The 16,884-nt window shown below is 45.7% G+C and overlaps 1 pseudogene; it reads left to right on the forward strand.

The window, feature by feature from the left end:
* The first annotated feature begins 6,723 nt into the window (after nt 1-6,723).
* Nucleotides 6,724-7,522, forward strand: LOC121042791 (40S ribosomal protein S15-like; annotated as a pseudogene).
* The last annotated feature ends 9,362 nt before the right edge of the window (nt 7,523-16,884 follow it).

Below are 16,884 nucleotides of genomic sequence, written 5' to 3' on the forward strand. Positions count from 1 at the left end.
TGGGCCAAGATGGCAGAGGCTTCATATCCCATACTGATGAGTGACTGGATGTGGCTGCCTGAGAAGCAGTGTGACCTTGGACCAGGAGGGTCTCTCCAGCTGAGGCAATGCTGGAAGGGGTGGACAGCTGAAAGCTGGATACAAACAGCAGCCCCTGTAGCTGGGGCAGAAAGTACTTCCCTGAAGGGGGATCTGGGCAGCACACTGCTATGACTACCACAGCCAAGGAGACATCAAGCCGTCTACACCGTCTAGACCTTGGAAGAGCATGATGTTGGGAAATTGAGCTAAGCACAGGGTTTCATCCCGTGGTTTCAACCTGCACTGAATCCTCTGAACGCAGCGTCCTGCCCTGCCAAATCAGCACTCAGGATGATCTGTGGCCTCCTTCGGGTTACCCTCGTGCCCACTAACACTGAGAATCTCTGGATAAAGAAGATATCAAAGCCAGGGAGACTACAGAGGATGAAACGAGAACCCTGAAACACCACCATTTGCGACGAAGTTAGAGGAAGAAGGGCTGCCAAGGAGAAGGGGTAGGAGTGGGGACCACAAGTGGTTTCCAGTAGGAGCAGGCACTGGTAGAAAATGCAGATTCAAGTACAAGAAGGGTGAGAACACTGGAGTGTTTATTGGATTTGGCAATAAGGAGGTTCTTGTTGGCTCTAGCCAGGGAGTCAAGGTGGGTGTTCATCACATGGGGTAACTGTGGTGAGATTTACTTCGAGCAGCTTCCTGGCTGGGAATCCTGGGGCAGAGGAAGGGACTAGGGCTAAGAAGGACTAAATGAGAATTGTCTCGAGATGGACCCTCTGCACAAAGCAAAAAGAAAAGGGCTGACAACACAGGCAGCACAAAGTAGGATGGGAAAGAGTAAATGAGTTGAGAAGCTAAAGGTAAGGCCATATAACCCATGAGGGAGATGAAGGGCCAGAGAAAGGAGCTAAACCCAGGAAGATGTTTATTGTCAAATAGTCTTCGGGGTCTACACAACCCAGCCAAGGCAACTCAGAGGAGGCTCTCATTTAAATAGTCACTTCAGGGGTACCTGGGTGGCTCAGATGGTTGGGCGTCTAACTCTTGATTTCGGCTCAGGTCATGATCCCAGGTCTTGGGATCAAGCCCCACATTGGCATCCAAACTGAACACAAAATGTGCTTGGGATTCCTTCTCTTTCTCTCTCCCTCTGCCCCTCTTCACCACTCACGCCTTCTAAAATAAAAAAAGATATATAATGAAATAAATAGTTACTTTGGTAGGCAAGAGAGCAAATGTGTTTGGAATCAACAGACTTTGATTGGGTTCCCAGCACACAAAGCAGTATCTCCTTGGAGAGTCACTTAACTTTTTAAAGCATCCATTTCCTTATCTGTAAAATGGAGATCATAATGCCTACCTTGCTAACTTTCCTGCAAGGACTATAGCTTATCCATTCATTCAGAGAGCATTTACTAAGCATTGCCATGGGCCAGACACCCCGCTAGACATGGGCAGTAGAACAGAGAACAGCAGAGACCAGCCCATCCCTTCCTGGAGCTTGTCCTCTAGTGAGAGAGAGATCAGCATTCAATCGACTCTAACAACACTGACATCACTACAGTTGTGGTAAGTGCTACAAGGCAGAAGAAAGACAAAGTCTGTTAGATGCCAAATAGTGCCCAGGACAGAGCAGGTGTGAAGAAATGGTATCTACAACCACCTTCGCCACTGGGAAGATATTTAATGGCACCGTGTTCAGAAAAATTCTGAAAAGAGGTATTTTACAGTCAGTATCTGCAGCTTCCCTCTCTCTGCTGTTTTCTCCTCCTGGGCCACTGTGGTACGTCACATTTTGCTTGTCAACATTAGTACTTCATTAGCCCCATTAAACACTTCCCGGAAGAACTGAGCCTACAGGGAGGGAAGAGGGCACTGTTTCTCAGCCTTCGAAGTCACACGTGAAGATGGCAGCCTGTGTCACTCGACGTGTAAGCTTACTCTTGACATTCTTACACACGAAAACAAAGGTTTTTAAAGTGTTCTCTCCTCATGCTTTCACTTGTTAGAAACAGCACAAAGATGCTCTCTTGTGACGGTAATCTGGGTAGCGTATTGGTGCTACCAATTTAATTTTTGAAGCAATGTTAACACAGAGCTGACTCATCTGGCAGGGAAGTTTGCCAGTGTGAGTCAGGAGTGAGTACGAGAGACATTTAACAGCTCATCCACCAGAAGAGTCGCTGCTAAGAGCCCCCGCTGGGATAGCACATCCGGACCAAGCATGGGATTTGATACTCGCCACGACTCTGTGACATGCTCACTCTATGTTACAGCTGAGGGAATCGAGACTCAGACGTTTACGGAGTTGTCCAAGGCCTCACAACGGGGACTCGACCCAGGCTGCGTGTCTCCCCAAACCCAGTCCCCCGCCCCAAGCTGTCTCTGGAAGAGGAGGAAGCCGGAATGGGGCTTGCGATGCTGGGTGGTCCCCTTGGGGAGGTCAGCGGAGGGGCCCCCGGCTTCCACTGGCTCGGCACACCCTCTCCTACTTCGGCAACTTCCAATCCTCACACATACGTGATTTGGGGCCAGGGACCGTGTGGCCCTGCTCTGAGGGAATACAAGCAGGGCGGCTAAAGTGAGCCTGGGCCTGGGAAAATGCTGACTGGGCTGGGCCCAGAAAGGAACTTGGGCAGGTTAGTACAGCTGCAGTGGCTTTGCCAGAAGTATGTTGTGCAGGTGAGAGAGAGAGAGAGAGAGAGAGAGAGAGAGAGAGAGAGTAGGAGTGTGTGTGTGTGTGTGTGTGTGTGTGTGTGTGTGAGAGAGAGAGAGAGAGAGAGAGAGAGAGAGAGAGAGAGAGAGAGACTGTGTGTGTGTGAAGAATCCAACCGAAGGAGTTCAAAGGTGAAGGTGCTGTGTAGCTGCCCTGGGTTACTCCGAGGCATACCCACTCCTGATTGACTGCGACACCACATTTTTAATTTTCTTTAAGGGGGAGTCTAAAGGAACAGAATCCCAGTGTTACCTGAGCCACTAATCCCTGGGAGTGGAATTCCTACACACCAGCAGGTATTATTTAGAGCCTTTCTCAATTAGCAATCATAACACCTGAAGCTTTGAACCGTTGTTGTATGTTTATCTTTCTCTCCAAGTTCACTCTGTTGGCTCTCAGAGCCAGCCAAGTTCAAATAACCTTCTGTCTGGCAGCCACGGAGACAACACCCCCAGCCCCCACCCCAAAGCAGTGATAACCAGACAGAGGCTGGAGCCGATTTCCGTGATCTCTGTGTGTGTTCTGCCGCCTTTTTAGTTCATTGTGCTTTGAGATGTGCCTACTGCCATCAAGGATTTGTGGTAGCTTACAACGGTAAAACCGCGCACCCAACAAAAACGCCCCGGAAACACAAAAACACTCAGATCAAAACTCAAGCCATGGTAAAAGAAAGATGTTCCAGGGTGTGCGTTCTGATGCTTCGTTTCCGCTTATGGTAAAAGAGACCCCATTGGAAGTGCAACACCAGGTAATGGTTAAGATTGAGCCGTTAGGAGTTACCCCGTCTGGATTTTTTTTTTAATTTTTAAAAAATTTTTTATTTATTTTTGACAGAGAGCATGAGCGGGGGAGGGGCAGAGAGAGAGAGGGAGACACAGAATCCGAAACAGGCTCCAGGCTCCGAGCTGTCAGCACAGAGCCCGACGCGGGGCTCGAACTCACGAACTGTGAGATCATGACCTGAGCCGAAGTCGGATGCTCAGCCGACTGAACCACCCAGGCGCCCTACCCCATCTGGATTTTAACTATTGTGCTGTTTGCTTGAGTTCTCTAAGCCTTGCTTTCCCCGTCACTAAAAATGGGGACAACAATGCTACCTATCTCACGGGATTGAGAACCAAGTAAGATAACGTATAGAAGGCGCTTAACACAGAGCCTGGCCCACGGTAAGCAATCATTTGAGTTGTGCTGCCATTTTTACTGCCATTGTGGAATTTTAATTACCCCCACCTCGCCTCTCTTTCTGGCTGCGTGCACAGATCTAGGTGGGATTTCTCCTTCTTTGGCCCCATGTGAAGACAGGTGTAGTGAATGTATTACTGGAGTCCTGTCATCCAATAGCCCAAAAGTGGATGCTATGGACTGCTCCTGTGCACGACAGCAAGATTATTCAGGCTCACAGTCCCCTGGGATTTCTTTAATTTTTTTTTTTTTTTTTTTTTTTTTTTTGCGCTTTGGCCTTGGTTGCAAGCTCTATTGGACATACACGTGGGACCTGCCATCGTCAGCTGTAGGGCTAAGCTGAGTCGAGGTGATGCCATCTGCTCAGCAGGTCAGGTTGCAATGACACTATTCCAGGGGTATAGCCCAAGAAGATCCATGGGCCTCTTTCCACGCCAACCTGAGCTCTGTTGCTCTCTGAGAAACACATGCTCGTCAGAGCAACTGATGTCAGAGAACACAGGGACCCGATTTGATGGACACCGTCTATAGCACAAATACCTCCAGGTGCTCCACCCCAAATACCTAGACACACAGCCATCACGTCCATTACTTTCTAATGGTCCCCAGTGGCCACGTGAGAGATGATCTATCACTCCTCAAACAGAATTAAATACTCAGGAGAATCCCACTGTGCCCTCCCTCCCAGCTTCGCCCCAGCTTTGCCTCAGTTCCCCAGCTTCCTGAGGCCAGCGTCATCTGGACAGGCAGGCATGTGGGAGTTACCCCAAGAGCGATCAACCGAATTCTGCCCAGTATCTGTGTTCCATGTGGATGTCTCCCATTCTCTCTCTCCAGCCAACAAGATGGGTTCAGGGGCTGCAGCGGTTCACTTTTTATCTCTGTGTCCCTGTCCCCATCTCTCATCCTCCGCTCTACTTGGTGCCTGGAACTTAGTATGTGCTCCGTAAATGTTGAATCGGAGTAGGAGTATGAAAGCAAGGAAGCAAAGGAATGCAGTATTTTGCAGAGAAAATGTTAAAGGAGAAGTAAACCCTAGAGACCTTTACGTTGAGCCCCGACAGGGAACAGTCAGGGAGACAGAGGCTGTGGCTCCCCCTAAGACGTGATGAGCCTCAGCAGCAGGACCAGCGTCCAGGTGTCCCCCCTCTCGCTGTGCTGCCGTGCTGCCTCTTATTTCCTTCCTCAGTCTTCATCTACCGTTCTTCTCAGAGAGACTCCAGGAGGCTGCAGGGCTCTCTGTCAGCTCCACCTCTCCCTGAAGTCACTAGTTCATTAACTACAGTATGACTTAGCCTGGCCTCATTACAAAACCAAATCAATAAATATTGATTGAATGTCTACTACGTCGACAGCCAGGTGAGAATGAGGGAAGGCAGGAAGCAAAGAAGAGAGGAGCTGTGTGCAGCTTCTTTGCCTTATTAATGATCAGTCTGACACCCCCGTGCACATTTGAAACACAGTCCTGTGAAGGCAGCAGGCATGCTTGTGGGCTTTCGGCTAGGAAAGATAAGGTGGGGAGGTCTCCGCTGCCTCTAGAGAAAGCCCCTTTCCCCCTCAGGCAAGAGGGAGAGGAGAATGTTGTGTAAATAATGAGACCCAAACTATACCCTGTTCATGTGCCAGGATTCCAAGAATGATTAAACCTGACTATAGCTCCAGGATAAACAGAAATTTAACATTGCAATTGCCCGTGCACTTTCTCTCCATGTCTGTCTGTCCCTCTCTGTCACACACGCGTGCACACACACAATGTGAACATCTGCTACCTCCTCACTGGTCCATAAGGGAGGCAGTTTAGTTTGATGGAAAGGTAACACTGGGTGCACTTAAAACACTTGACTGCTGGCCCTGCTCAGGCTCGTTCACTGGGATCCTGGCTTCCTCATTGCTCCAGGCCCCTACTTGTCCATTTTTAAAAAGTATAATGCGGGGCGCCTGGGTGGCGCAGTCGGTTAAGGGTCCGACTTCAACCAGGTCACGATCTCATGGTCCGTGAGTTCGAGCCCCACGTCGGGCTCTGGGCTGATGGCTCAGAGCCTGGAACCTGTTTCCGATTCTGTGTCTCCCTCTCTCTCTGCCCCTCCCCCGTTCATGCTCTGTCTCTCTCTGTCCCCAAAAAAATAAATAAACGTTGAAAAAAAAAATTTAAAAAAAGTATAATGCTAATCTCATTATTTATTTGTTTTACAAGGATAGCTTCATGGATGTAACAATCCTTACAAGCCGAACTGCTGTATGCCCCACACAGCTGAAGTATTCTTTGAAAGTTGACTATAGACTTCAAGTGACTGATGGGACAAGTGTCCTTATAAAGAGGAAGCACCAGAGAGCTCACTGACTGTCTCTCTCTCTCCCCCCCATTTGAGGACACAGTGAAAAGGCAGCAGTCTGCAAGAGGGCTCTCACCAAAGCCAAATGGGCTGGCACTTTGACCTTGGACTTCGCAGCTTCCAGAATGGTGAGAAAAGAAATTTCTGTAGTTCAATCTACCCAGTCTATGGTGTTTTCTCATGGCAGCCACAAAACGAATCTCAATAAATTAAAAAGGAGAGAAACAACACAAAGTATGTTCTCTGATCACGATGGAATGAAATTAGAAATCAATAGCAGGAAAAAATTGGGGAAACTCACAAATATGTGGAAATTAAACACTACACTTCTATATAACCAATGGATCAAAGAAGAAATCAAAAGGGAAATCAAAAAAATGCTTTCAGGTGGGGTGCCTGGCTGGCTCCATTGGAGGAGCGTGCAACTCTTCATCTCCGGGTCGTGAGTTCCAGCCCCACGACAGGTGTAGAGATTACTTAAATAAGTAAAACTTAAAAAAAATAATTTGAGGTGAATGAAAATGAGCACACAACGTATCAAAATGTATAGAACTCAGCTATCACGGTGCTTAAAGGGAAATTCATAGCTGTGGCTGCTTATATTAAGGAGAAAGATCTCAAACCAATAACCTGATCTTCCATCCTGAGATACTGCAAAAGGAATAAACTAAACCTAAAATGAGCAGAAGGAGGGAAATAGTGATTAAAATGGGAATTTAGGAAGAGCCGACAAGATGGCACAAGTGGAGCAGGAGAAGCGCACCTTCCGCAAGCTCACCTACCCGGGCAGACCTGAACCAGCTGCTGGACACGTCCTACAAGCAGTTGATGCGGTGCCCAAAAGACACGAGGCTCAGCCCAGGTCTGTGGAGGACGCAGCACTCCCTACTGAAGCTCCCGTGCAAGGTCAAGAAAGAGGCTTCCCACACAGGGAAGCTGGAGGTGGTTAAGATGCATGTTCCATCCTGCCCAAGATGGTGGGCAGCATGGTGGATGTCTACAATGGCAAGATCCTCAACTAGGTAGAAATCAAGTCCCAGACGATTGGCCACTGCATGGATGAGTTCTCCATCATCCACAAGCCTGTGAGGCCTGGCCGACCCGTCGTCGGGGCCACCTACTTCTCAGCTTTATCCCTCTCAAGTAGCCTGTTTCACCAATACATTTTTTCTATCTTCTTAATTTCATTTATTTTGAGAGAGAGACAGAGAGATCAAGAGGGGGAGGGGCAGAGAGAGTGGGAGAGAGAGAATCCCAAGCAGGCTCTGCACTGTCAGCATGGAGCCCGATGTGGGGCTCCAACTCACAAACCATGAAATCAGGACCTGAGCCAAAACCAAGAGTCGGACAATTACCTGACTGAGCCACCTAGGCACCCCCACAGGCTGTTCCACCAATAAAGGCACAGACTTCCCTAAAATAAAAAATAAAATAAAAAATAAATAAAAATCATTATTTTTAAACTTTTTTTTATTTTTATTTTTGAGAGACAGACACAGAGCATGAGCAGGGCAGGAGCAGAGAGAAGGAGACACAGAATTTGAAGCGGGCTCCAGCTCTGAGCTGTCCACACAGAGCCCGATGCTGGGCTCGAACCCACGAATTATGAGATTATGACCTGAGCCCAAGCCGGGCGCTTAACCAACTAAGCCACCCGGGCACCCCCAAATAGTAATTAATTAATTAACTAATTAAAGTGAAAATTTAAAGAAATAGAGACTAGAAAAACCACAGGAAAGAAATCAATGAAACTAAAAGCTGGTTCTTTGAAAAGAATCAGCAAAATAGACAAACAATTAGCTAGATTGACTAAAAGCCACCTACAAACAGACTTTTGGATTTTTTTTTTTAATTTTTTTTTTCAACGTTTATTTATTTTTTTGGGGACAGAGAGAGACAGAGCATGAACGGGCGAGGGGCAGAGAGAGAGGGAGACACAGAATCGGAAACAGGCTCCAGGCTCTGAGCCATCAGCCCAGAGCCCGACGCGGGGCTCGAACTCACGGACCGCGAGATGGTGACCTGGCTGAAGTCGGACGCTTAACCGACTGCGCCACCCAGGCGCCCCAGACTTTTGGATTTAAACAGACTTTTTGCTATGGATAGGGCCCTCAGACCCCTACTCATCCTTTACAACAGCCACAGAGACTGAAGCTTTAAAAGCTGATGGTCTGGTCAACACAAAGGCAAGACTGGAAACCAAGTGTCCTGTCCACTACCTGGGGCCTCTGACCCACCGCATCAAATGCTTGCATGTCAACTTGTATTTGAAAGGCAATAGGAAACCTAATGAAGAGAAACTTGTCATGATATGAGCTGAGAAATCCTGAGTAAATCAAATCATTGCCTCCTACTTTGTCTTCAGCACAAGTCAACAAGTGTCCTATTTTGACTCATTTGAAGAAAGGATTACTCTGCCAAGCACTGGACCTACTTTGTCTGATTGCTTAAGAACAACCCAAGGCTACAACAGATGTGGTAGGAGAGAACTTACATCATGCTTGTATAAATAGCTGTTCTCTTTCAGGATCATAGCGATGTTCGGGATTATAATCCTAGACAGGAAAAAGTTGAGCAGTGGAGGAACTAGGATGTGCACTGTACTAGAAAATATGCTCTATTTTATGGGAGCAGAATCCCCAGAACATTCCCTGCATCTCTCACAGTATTTCAGAAGCACTGCCCCCAGGGGTGTGTGGCAAAATCTAGGATGACCCTACTCTGTGATTTTGGAGAGAATGCTTGAGTCTTTCCTGAGGAAAGAGGAGCCTTCCTAGAACAAAATCAAAATCTCAGGACACTGCTCTGATGGGAGTCCCTAAATTGGTCTCCCTATTGACCAAACAGCTTATGGCGGCCCCTACTATTCTGTGTAGGGGCATGACTACTCTCAAACATGGAGACTTTGCCCCCCCCCTTTTGAAAGTTTATTAATTTTGAGAGAGAGAGAGAGAGCAGCATGAATAGAGGAGGAGCAGAAAGAGAGAGAGAGAATTCCAAGCAGGCCCAGTGCTATCAGCACAGAGCCCAACAAGGGGCTTGATCTCACAAACCATGATATCGTAACCTGAGCCAACATCAAGAGTCATATGCTTAACCAACTAAGCCACCCAGGCGCCCCTAGACTTTGTCCCTTTTAAGTAATATTTTCTCACAGGGTTCCAGCAATAGACATGCCTTCACAGTTCCAGCTAGGCTTGCTCTCCTTCTTGATATGAATTTCATTCAGCTAATGAGAGAGTAGAACCTGAAGGCAGGGAGAGGATTTTAGTTGCAGTCAAATGAGCTTGGGTCAAAGGAAGGAGTCTTGGAGTTATAATAACAACGGTTATTGACTGAGCGCTTGCTATAGCCAAAAAGTATTCAAAGTACTTTATGTGGATTAACTCATTTAATCTCAAAAATTGTAATACAGCTACTCTTATTGACTCCATTTTATAGATAAGGAAACTGAGGCAGAATCTTTAAGGCATCTATCCAATGTCACAAGAGGCTAGGTTCCATTAAGTCCTTTCTTTCTTTCTTTTTTTTTTTTTTTTCACCACCCCACATAACCAGCCTTCTGAGGGAGTCAGCTTTAAGATTTGGGGATACCCGGGCGCCTGGATGGCTCAGTCGGTTGAGCGTCCGAATTCGGCTCAGGTCATGATCTCACAGTCCCTGAGTTAGAGCCCCGCGTCGGGCTCTGTGCTGACAGCTGAGAGGCTGGAGCCTGCTTCGGATTCTGCGTCTCCGTCTCTCTCTGCCCCTCCCCTGCTCATGCTCTGTCTCTCTGTCTCAAAAATAAATAAAAACATTTTAAAAAAATTAAAAAAAGAAAAGATTTGGTGCTACCAAGTACTGTTTGGAATCCTATGAACAAACCTCCGTCTGCCATTTGAAAAGACTGGAGTCTAGAGTGTCCACTAGTGTTAATGATAGAAGAGTTAATTACATAAGGCACAATATATAGCTCTAGTTTCAGTAGTTAGAGACCACCAAACCACAAATTCCTTTGCTAGATCCTTATAAAATAATTCTGGATATTTCTGGGAAAAGAGAGAGCCTTGCCCAAGGGTTCTAAACCCTGGCTGCTCATTAAAATCACCCGAAGAACGTTTAAAAACGTTGAATCAGAATCTCTAGGGCAAAGCTTGGACAACTGCATTTTTTTTTAATCACCCAGGGGAATGCAGTGCGTAGTGAAGGTTGAAAAGCACTCGCTTTGCCAGTATTTGATATATTCTTGCCTCTTGGAATGCCAACACTCTAGTTAATAACCCAACTGGTGACAGTGGAACAGGGTTGGGGCATCTTAGGAAAGCAAAGCCACAGTGGCTGCTGGTGTCCTGAAGTCTTTCTGTGAATTAAGAACTACTCGGGCGCGTGGGTGGCTCAGTAGGTTAAGCATCTGACTCTTGATCTCAGCTCAGGTCTCCACCTCAGGGTGGTGGGTTACAGCCCTGCGTGGAGCCTACTTAAAATAATAATAATAATAATAATAATAATAATAATAATAATAAATAAAAGAACCATTCACATAGCATGTAACTACTTCCAGGTATTTCATATAAACATGACATTAAGTTAAAGAAGGTAAGTGCTGGAGCAAACACAAGCTTTTGCAAGTAAACTGGCTTGTGTTTGTCTAATCCAGAAAGGTATCAGCAGACCTATCTGACATCCACACGTATCTCAGCCTTAGACTTTCCCTCTCTTGGCATGCAAAGGCCTAAGGGTCCCAGACTAACCATCTGGCCTCAAAGCTAAAATCAGGCTGAGATCTAGACAGTCAGTTATTAAAAAAATAAAAATAAAAATAAATTAAAAGAAAAAAAAGGAAAGTGTGGGCCAAATGAAGGACAGGCAGTCTCTCCCAACAGAAGAAAATTGGCCTGCTGGCCCCGAGGGCATGGGCTAATGTACAGGACCCGAGGAAAGAAGTGGGAAAGAAACAGAATGCCATCTCTCAAGACTGCCCCCCACTCCCTCCTGCACGACATAAACAAACAGTTGTTTGAATCACTTTGCTTCTCCTTTTTGATCCTGCACAATGATAAAGACCATCCCTATGGTGTTTTCAGGGGTAGTTACAGAAAACTGCATTTTGTCAGTTTGAATAAGTCAATTTGAATGAGTCCATTTTTTTTTTTTTTAAAGGCTGAGATCAAACGGAGGTGAAGGAAAGTGGGGAGTGGGGTTAAATGGTCCATTTGAGATGTTTGCCTTGGGTTACATGAGAGGGAAAACGGAATGTGCGCCCCTGGGCAACACGATGCAGGGCCCTCGCGGCGTCCCCAAGCATCTTGCGGTAAGGAGAGGCACAGGATGAGGCCAATCCCTAGACTCAAGGCAGCACGTTGAAATCCAACTCCTTTTCTAAGGCAGAATTAACCTGAAGACTTGAGTTAATAAAAGCTCTTTGATGAGCCATGATGAACAATGACCAAAATATCAGGGTCCAAAGAAAACAATTACAAATGGAAAAACAGCTAAAACTGTTTCTTACATTTGTCACTGAAATGCAAAGTGTGTGCTATGAACATTAAATGTCTCGGCGAGTCGTACCTGTGGTCAATTTACCTGGGATCTGACGACGTCATTAAAGCGAACACAGTAACACACTAGTGGTCTTGCTTTGAATTCTGAAACCTGTGAATTTTTACGAGTTGTCTTCTTTTTTGCACATTTCATAGCACGCAGAAAGACTGAACTGCAACACTGTCTTTCCCCATCCCCCTTTCCCTACCCCCTCAACCTTTCCTTTCAAGTTTTGGCCCATATGCTAATGACAAAGGGAACACCGGGAAGGAGGGCTTTCCACTCTAAGATCCTTTGGTGCCCAGCATGGGCTGGAGTCAGGGAAGGAGGGGGTTCACTTCCATCAGAGACTGAGTGTCTCAAATCGGAGCCTCTGCTTTTTTCTAAGGAGGAAAGCCTTCTTGATGAGGCTGATCATAAGGACAGATAGGGATACTGCTAGCCAAGGTTTCTTAACTTTCTTTATTTCAGGTTTGCATATTCACTGACAAACATCCTCATTGTTGAGAAACTGAAACCTTTTTATATGCATTTAAGCAAAGTGAATTTGCTTTCTCTAATCCCTAGGAGGAGGGCGGAGAATCGCTATTTATTAAAATTTTAAAGTGAGCCAAGTCTCTCACAAACACCCTCATTTTAAATCCTGTAACTACCCAGTGAGGTCAGCATTATTACTTCCCTTTTACACAGATAAAGAAACTAAGGTTCAGAGAGGGAAGATAACTTTTCCAAGGTCACACAGTAAACCCGCGGTAGAGCCAGAGACTTCACTGGTAACATGATTAAGACTCAGGGATGGAGGCTGGAGGATTGTGGGGAGCAGAACAGAAAGAGCTACAAGACTGGAACTTCGATGAAATACAACTGCATGAGCATGATGGAAATAACGTGGACTTGGGATTTAACCAAAATGCTCGAATTCGCCTTCACTGCTGAGCGGTTTATCCTCGGGCACATTATTTCCTCTCTGAGTGTCAATTTCCCCATCCTAATGTGTATGGAGATATGCGGGGCACCTTGCTGATCACTTTTCCTGTGTGTCACGTATATCTAAGAGAGCTCACATTCACATGCACCCTGCAAGCTGTTATTGATGTCCCACTGCCTAGTGAAAATCTCTGGAAATAGGGAGGTGATTGTGAACAAGGCAAGTACGCCCCTTGCCCTCACATAGCTTGCGTTCTAGGGATAATTTGAGGTATGAGTGGGTTATCATGTCTAGCACATAGTGTGACTTTAGCTTTAAACGTCAGTTTTCTCTTCCTTTGCCATAATTCGCCTCGTTGTGCTCCACGAGTTCAGCTATTAACCTCAATCACATAAAATTAACAGTTTTAGAATCGAAAATGGTTAACGAGCAGCAGTTGCGTATGGTCTAACATCGCACGGAAGGGAGAAGACCAGCCTTGATTTAAAACAGTAATAGAAGTAACGTCCCAGCGGAAGCTTGAATCGCACTATTTTCCTTGACTTCCCAGAAAGGCAAGTCCATCCCTCGCTTTGTAAAACCAGGTTCTAATAGCAAGGCATCAAAACAGACTGTTGAATGCTCACTGAGGTAGAAAACCAGAGCCCAAAAGCAGTGTCCCACACTAGGAGCCAACAGGTGGGAACAGGGGCATGGCAGGTGTAACAGCAAACAGAGGCAGGCTGGCTGGCCCGCTGCCCACCTGGGCAGACTGACCGACCGCAGCCACCAGCCACAACCCAGAGCAGGGCAACACTGCTGGCCTTTCTCCCGGAAGCTAATCTAACCAAGAGAAAAGCACCCAAGAAAAAACAGTACCACTTTGAACCCAGGCAAGGCTTTGTCAAGGGGATGCCCAGAAAAATGCACTCTGCCCAAAGGGAATGCTCCTTTGGCAAAAATTGGGCTGCTCAAAGAATTTGACTCCATTAACATCTCAATGACCCCACGTAAGCTCTCAATGATCAAATCTCATTAATAGTACTCTCAAGGACATTTACCTATCATTATGGATGTATTGCTTTGCCCTTTTAATTAGGATGATAATGTCCAGTGTAAATAAAGCCTTTTTTGCTAATTTCAGTTGTGCACAATGAGTAGGCTTTTTTTCTTTTACTTTCCCCCGCCCCCCCCCCTTTCCCCTAGGGTTCTTTGGACTGAATTTACTCTGGTTCCTGAAGTGTGGAAAAAGTAAACAAGGTTTTGTTTGGATTCTCTGGGCTAAAACACACAAAAGTGCCGGAAAGTTATCCCAATGAAAATAATTATTCTGCGGTTTGACAATAGTTTCAGAAAATGTTATAGAACAAAAAAAAAATTCCAGAGTTTTTGTTATAATTAAAGAGGTTGGGTGGGGGGCTATTTGGCCTATTTCCAACTGCTTTGTATTTCCACAGAAAGGTAAACAACTGAAAAAATTCATGTTAAATTTTAGCTACATGGGTATTCGGGTCATTACAAAAAGGATCCCACTTGGCAGATTAAATATTTCACATGATTACATCATATTCAGGTGCAAAACTTAAAGTAATCGATATAAAATTTCTGAGAGATGAGATGAAACAAAGGACTTACAAAAAGAAACAAAAATCATTGAAACAAGTGACTTTAATCTTTCCTCGTGGCCCTTAGTGATCTTAGTCTAGTTTGTGAGAATGGACTTACCTCTGGGGAATGTGCTAATGGTCCCCAGGGTACAGGTGTCCCTCATGTGACACAGCCAGCTTGCCTCTGGAGAAACCTCTGGCCGAGAGCAGTCGGAAGTGGACGCCACGCCTCACTTATGAGAACAAGAACATCTCCCTGGCCTGTTTTGCATGTTGTTCTGAGGCTAAAAATAGGCCAAGACTTATTAAATGGCTTGAAGTTCTACAGCAGAAAATAACTTGTCACAATAATGCCAACAGTTAGGTGGTTAAGATTATGAGTGATTATCGTATTCTTTCTTTCTACAGTGATTACTGAAATGAATTCCATAACTTTGTGGTAAAAAAATTAGGAAGTAAAAAATATATGATGCTATATAAGGTAACTTTAAAAAATAGTATCTTCGTTGGCCCATTGAAGGGGTTTTTATAATGGTTGGGTCTCACCTCAATTACCATTTATATAGAGGGGCTTGCTTAAAGTAGGGTAAACCCTAATGTTCTCCACAAATCTATGAAACCTCTCTTCCATTTACCATTTAAAAAAAAAAAGATATTTTTTTTCCTTTTTTTACAAAAAAAAGTTCATTTATTTTGATAGAGAGCGAGCGAGCACAGGGAGGAGCAGAGAGAGAGGGAGAGAGAGAACCCAAAGCAGGCTCTTTGCTGTCAGAGCAGAGCCCAATATGGGGTCCATCTCACGAACCGTGAGTTTATGACCTGAGTTGAAATCAAGACTCCAACTTTGAATTAGGTGAGCCACCCAGATGCCCTGATGTTTGTATCTTTTTAAAGATCTTTATCTCTTTATCCACAAAATCCTTGAAGATGATCTCTGTTATATTCCTAACAAATATTGAAAAATATGGAGACTGAAGAATGTGTAAACAAGCCTTTAAAAATCTGTATTTCCTGGGGTGTCTGGGTGGTTCAGTTGGCTTAAGATTCTCTCTCCCTCTGTGCCCCTCTCTCCGGCTTGTGCTCTCTCTCTCTCTCTCTCAAAATAAAAATAAAATAAAGACCTATATTTCTTTGGTTATAAGAAATAATATAAGCCCACAAAAATTTTAGAAACTATAAAAGAGTACCTAAAAAATTATCCATAGGGGCGCCTGGGTGGCTCAGTCGGTTAAGCGGCCAGCTTCGGCTCAGGTCATGATCTCGTGGTCGTGAGTTCGAGCCCCGCATCAGGCTCTGTGCTGACAGCTCAGAGCCTGAAGCCTGTTTCAGATTCTGTGTCTCCCTCTCTCTGCCCCCTCCCCCCCGTTCATGCTCTGTCTCTCTCTGTCTCAAAAATAAATAAACGTTAAAAAAATTTAAAAAAAAATTATCCATAAACCTACCAACTGGAATCAACTGTTGTCAGTATTTCTGTGTAACAGGCAGGAAGCCCATCACAGCTGGGGGCTCCTTTCCAAGAGGCTCTGGCCCTCTCAGTTGAGGGCAAGCATGCCAGGGCTCAGTTGTATTTGTCACCAGACCTATTTATGCCCCTTGTAATGGAAGTGATTTACTTGAACATTACATAAATTAGGGAAATACGAGTAAGAAAACAAAGAGAGTCTCTATGCAAACCAGATCGAATGTTTTGGAAAGACTCCACAGAGGCAGGAGTTTTTTGTTTTTTGTTTTTTTTTTTTTAAATAGAAGGGATTCTGCACTCAGGTTGCCTTGACTTCAGTTTGAGATGGAGCTCTTCCCAGGCACTGTATTCCATGTTCTAGAACAGCTGTGGGCAGACTGAGGCTGGGCCAGTCACTTCAGTCCAATAAACCACGATCTGGAAATTAATAGACTTCAGCTTCCCTACCTATGAGATAAAATCACCTGGCTGGAAAACTCTGTATCTAGAAGACTGGAGAGGCTCTCTCAAGGACATCTGCTAGTTCCATACACTTTTGAGGATTTGCCCCAGATCCTGCAGTTGGATAACAGTTTAAATTATCCAAAGCTTTATCTCAATACCAGCTCAAGTTTTCCCGTGCCGCCCCAGGGAAAGGGCCCCCTTCTTCCTCTCATTGAGGTTTCTTTTGGTTTTCATAATTTAGAAAGTGCCCCCAGAATGGTTAGGGATGAGTCAAACTCCACCAAAGCTGTGTTGGTCCAGACTCCTACCCAGATCTACTCTGTTTAAGAAGGTTGGAGAAAAGGGAGCATGGTCAGGTGACGTTCCTGGATGGAGTCCCAGCTAGGTGCTGAGGCAGGAGGAGGCTTTCCAGAGACTTTCTGGTAGACCAAAGGAATGGACTAGGCAGCAGCCGGCTCATTTTCCATTTGCGCCTCCCCAGAGGCATCACTGCCAAGATAGTACGAGGGGCTCTGGCAGTGACCTCTGTTGTCTTTGCCTATCTGGACCGTACCCCTCTTCCCACTGTTGCCGTGGGGACCCCTACCCTTGTCCCAGTGGATGCCATTTGGTGGGTCTATCAGTCAAAGTGCTAGAGCAAGCAGGCAGGAGGCCATCTGTCCCGAGGTAGGCCGGTT

Source organism: Herpailurus yagouaroundi, unplaced genomic scaffold (assembly GCF_014898765.1).
Source record: "Herpailurus yagouaroundi ecotype Mexico unplaced genomic scaffold, PumYag 186, whole genome shotgun sequence".
NCBI lineage: Eukaryota > Metazoa > Chordata > Mammalia > Carnivora > Felidae > Herpailurus > Herpailurus yagouaroundi.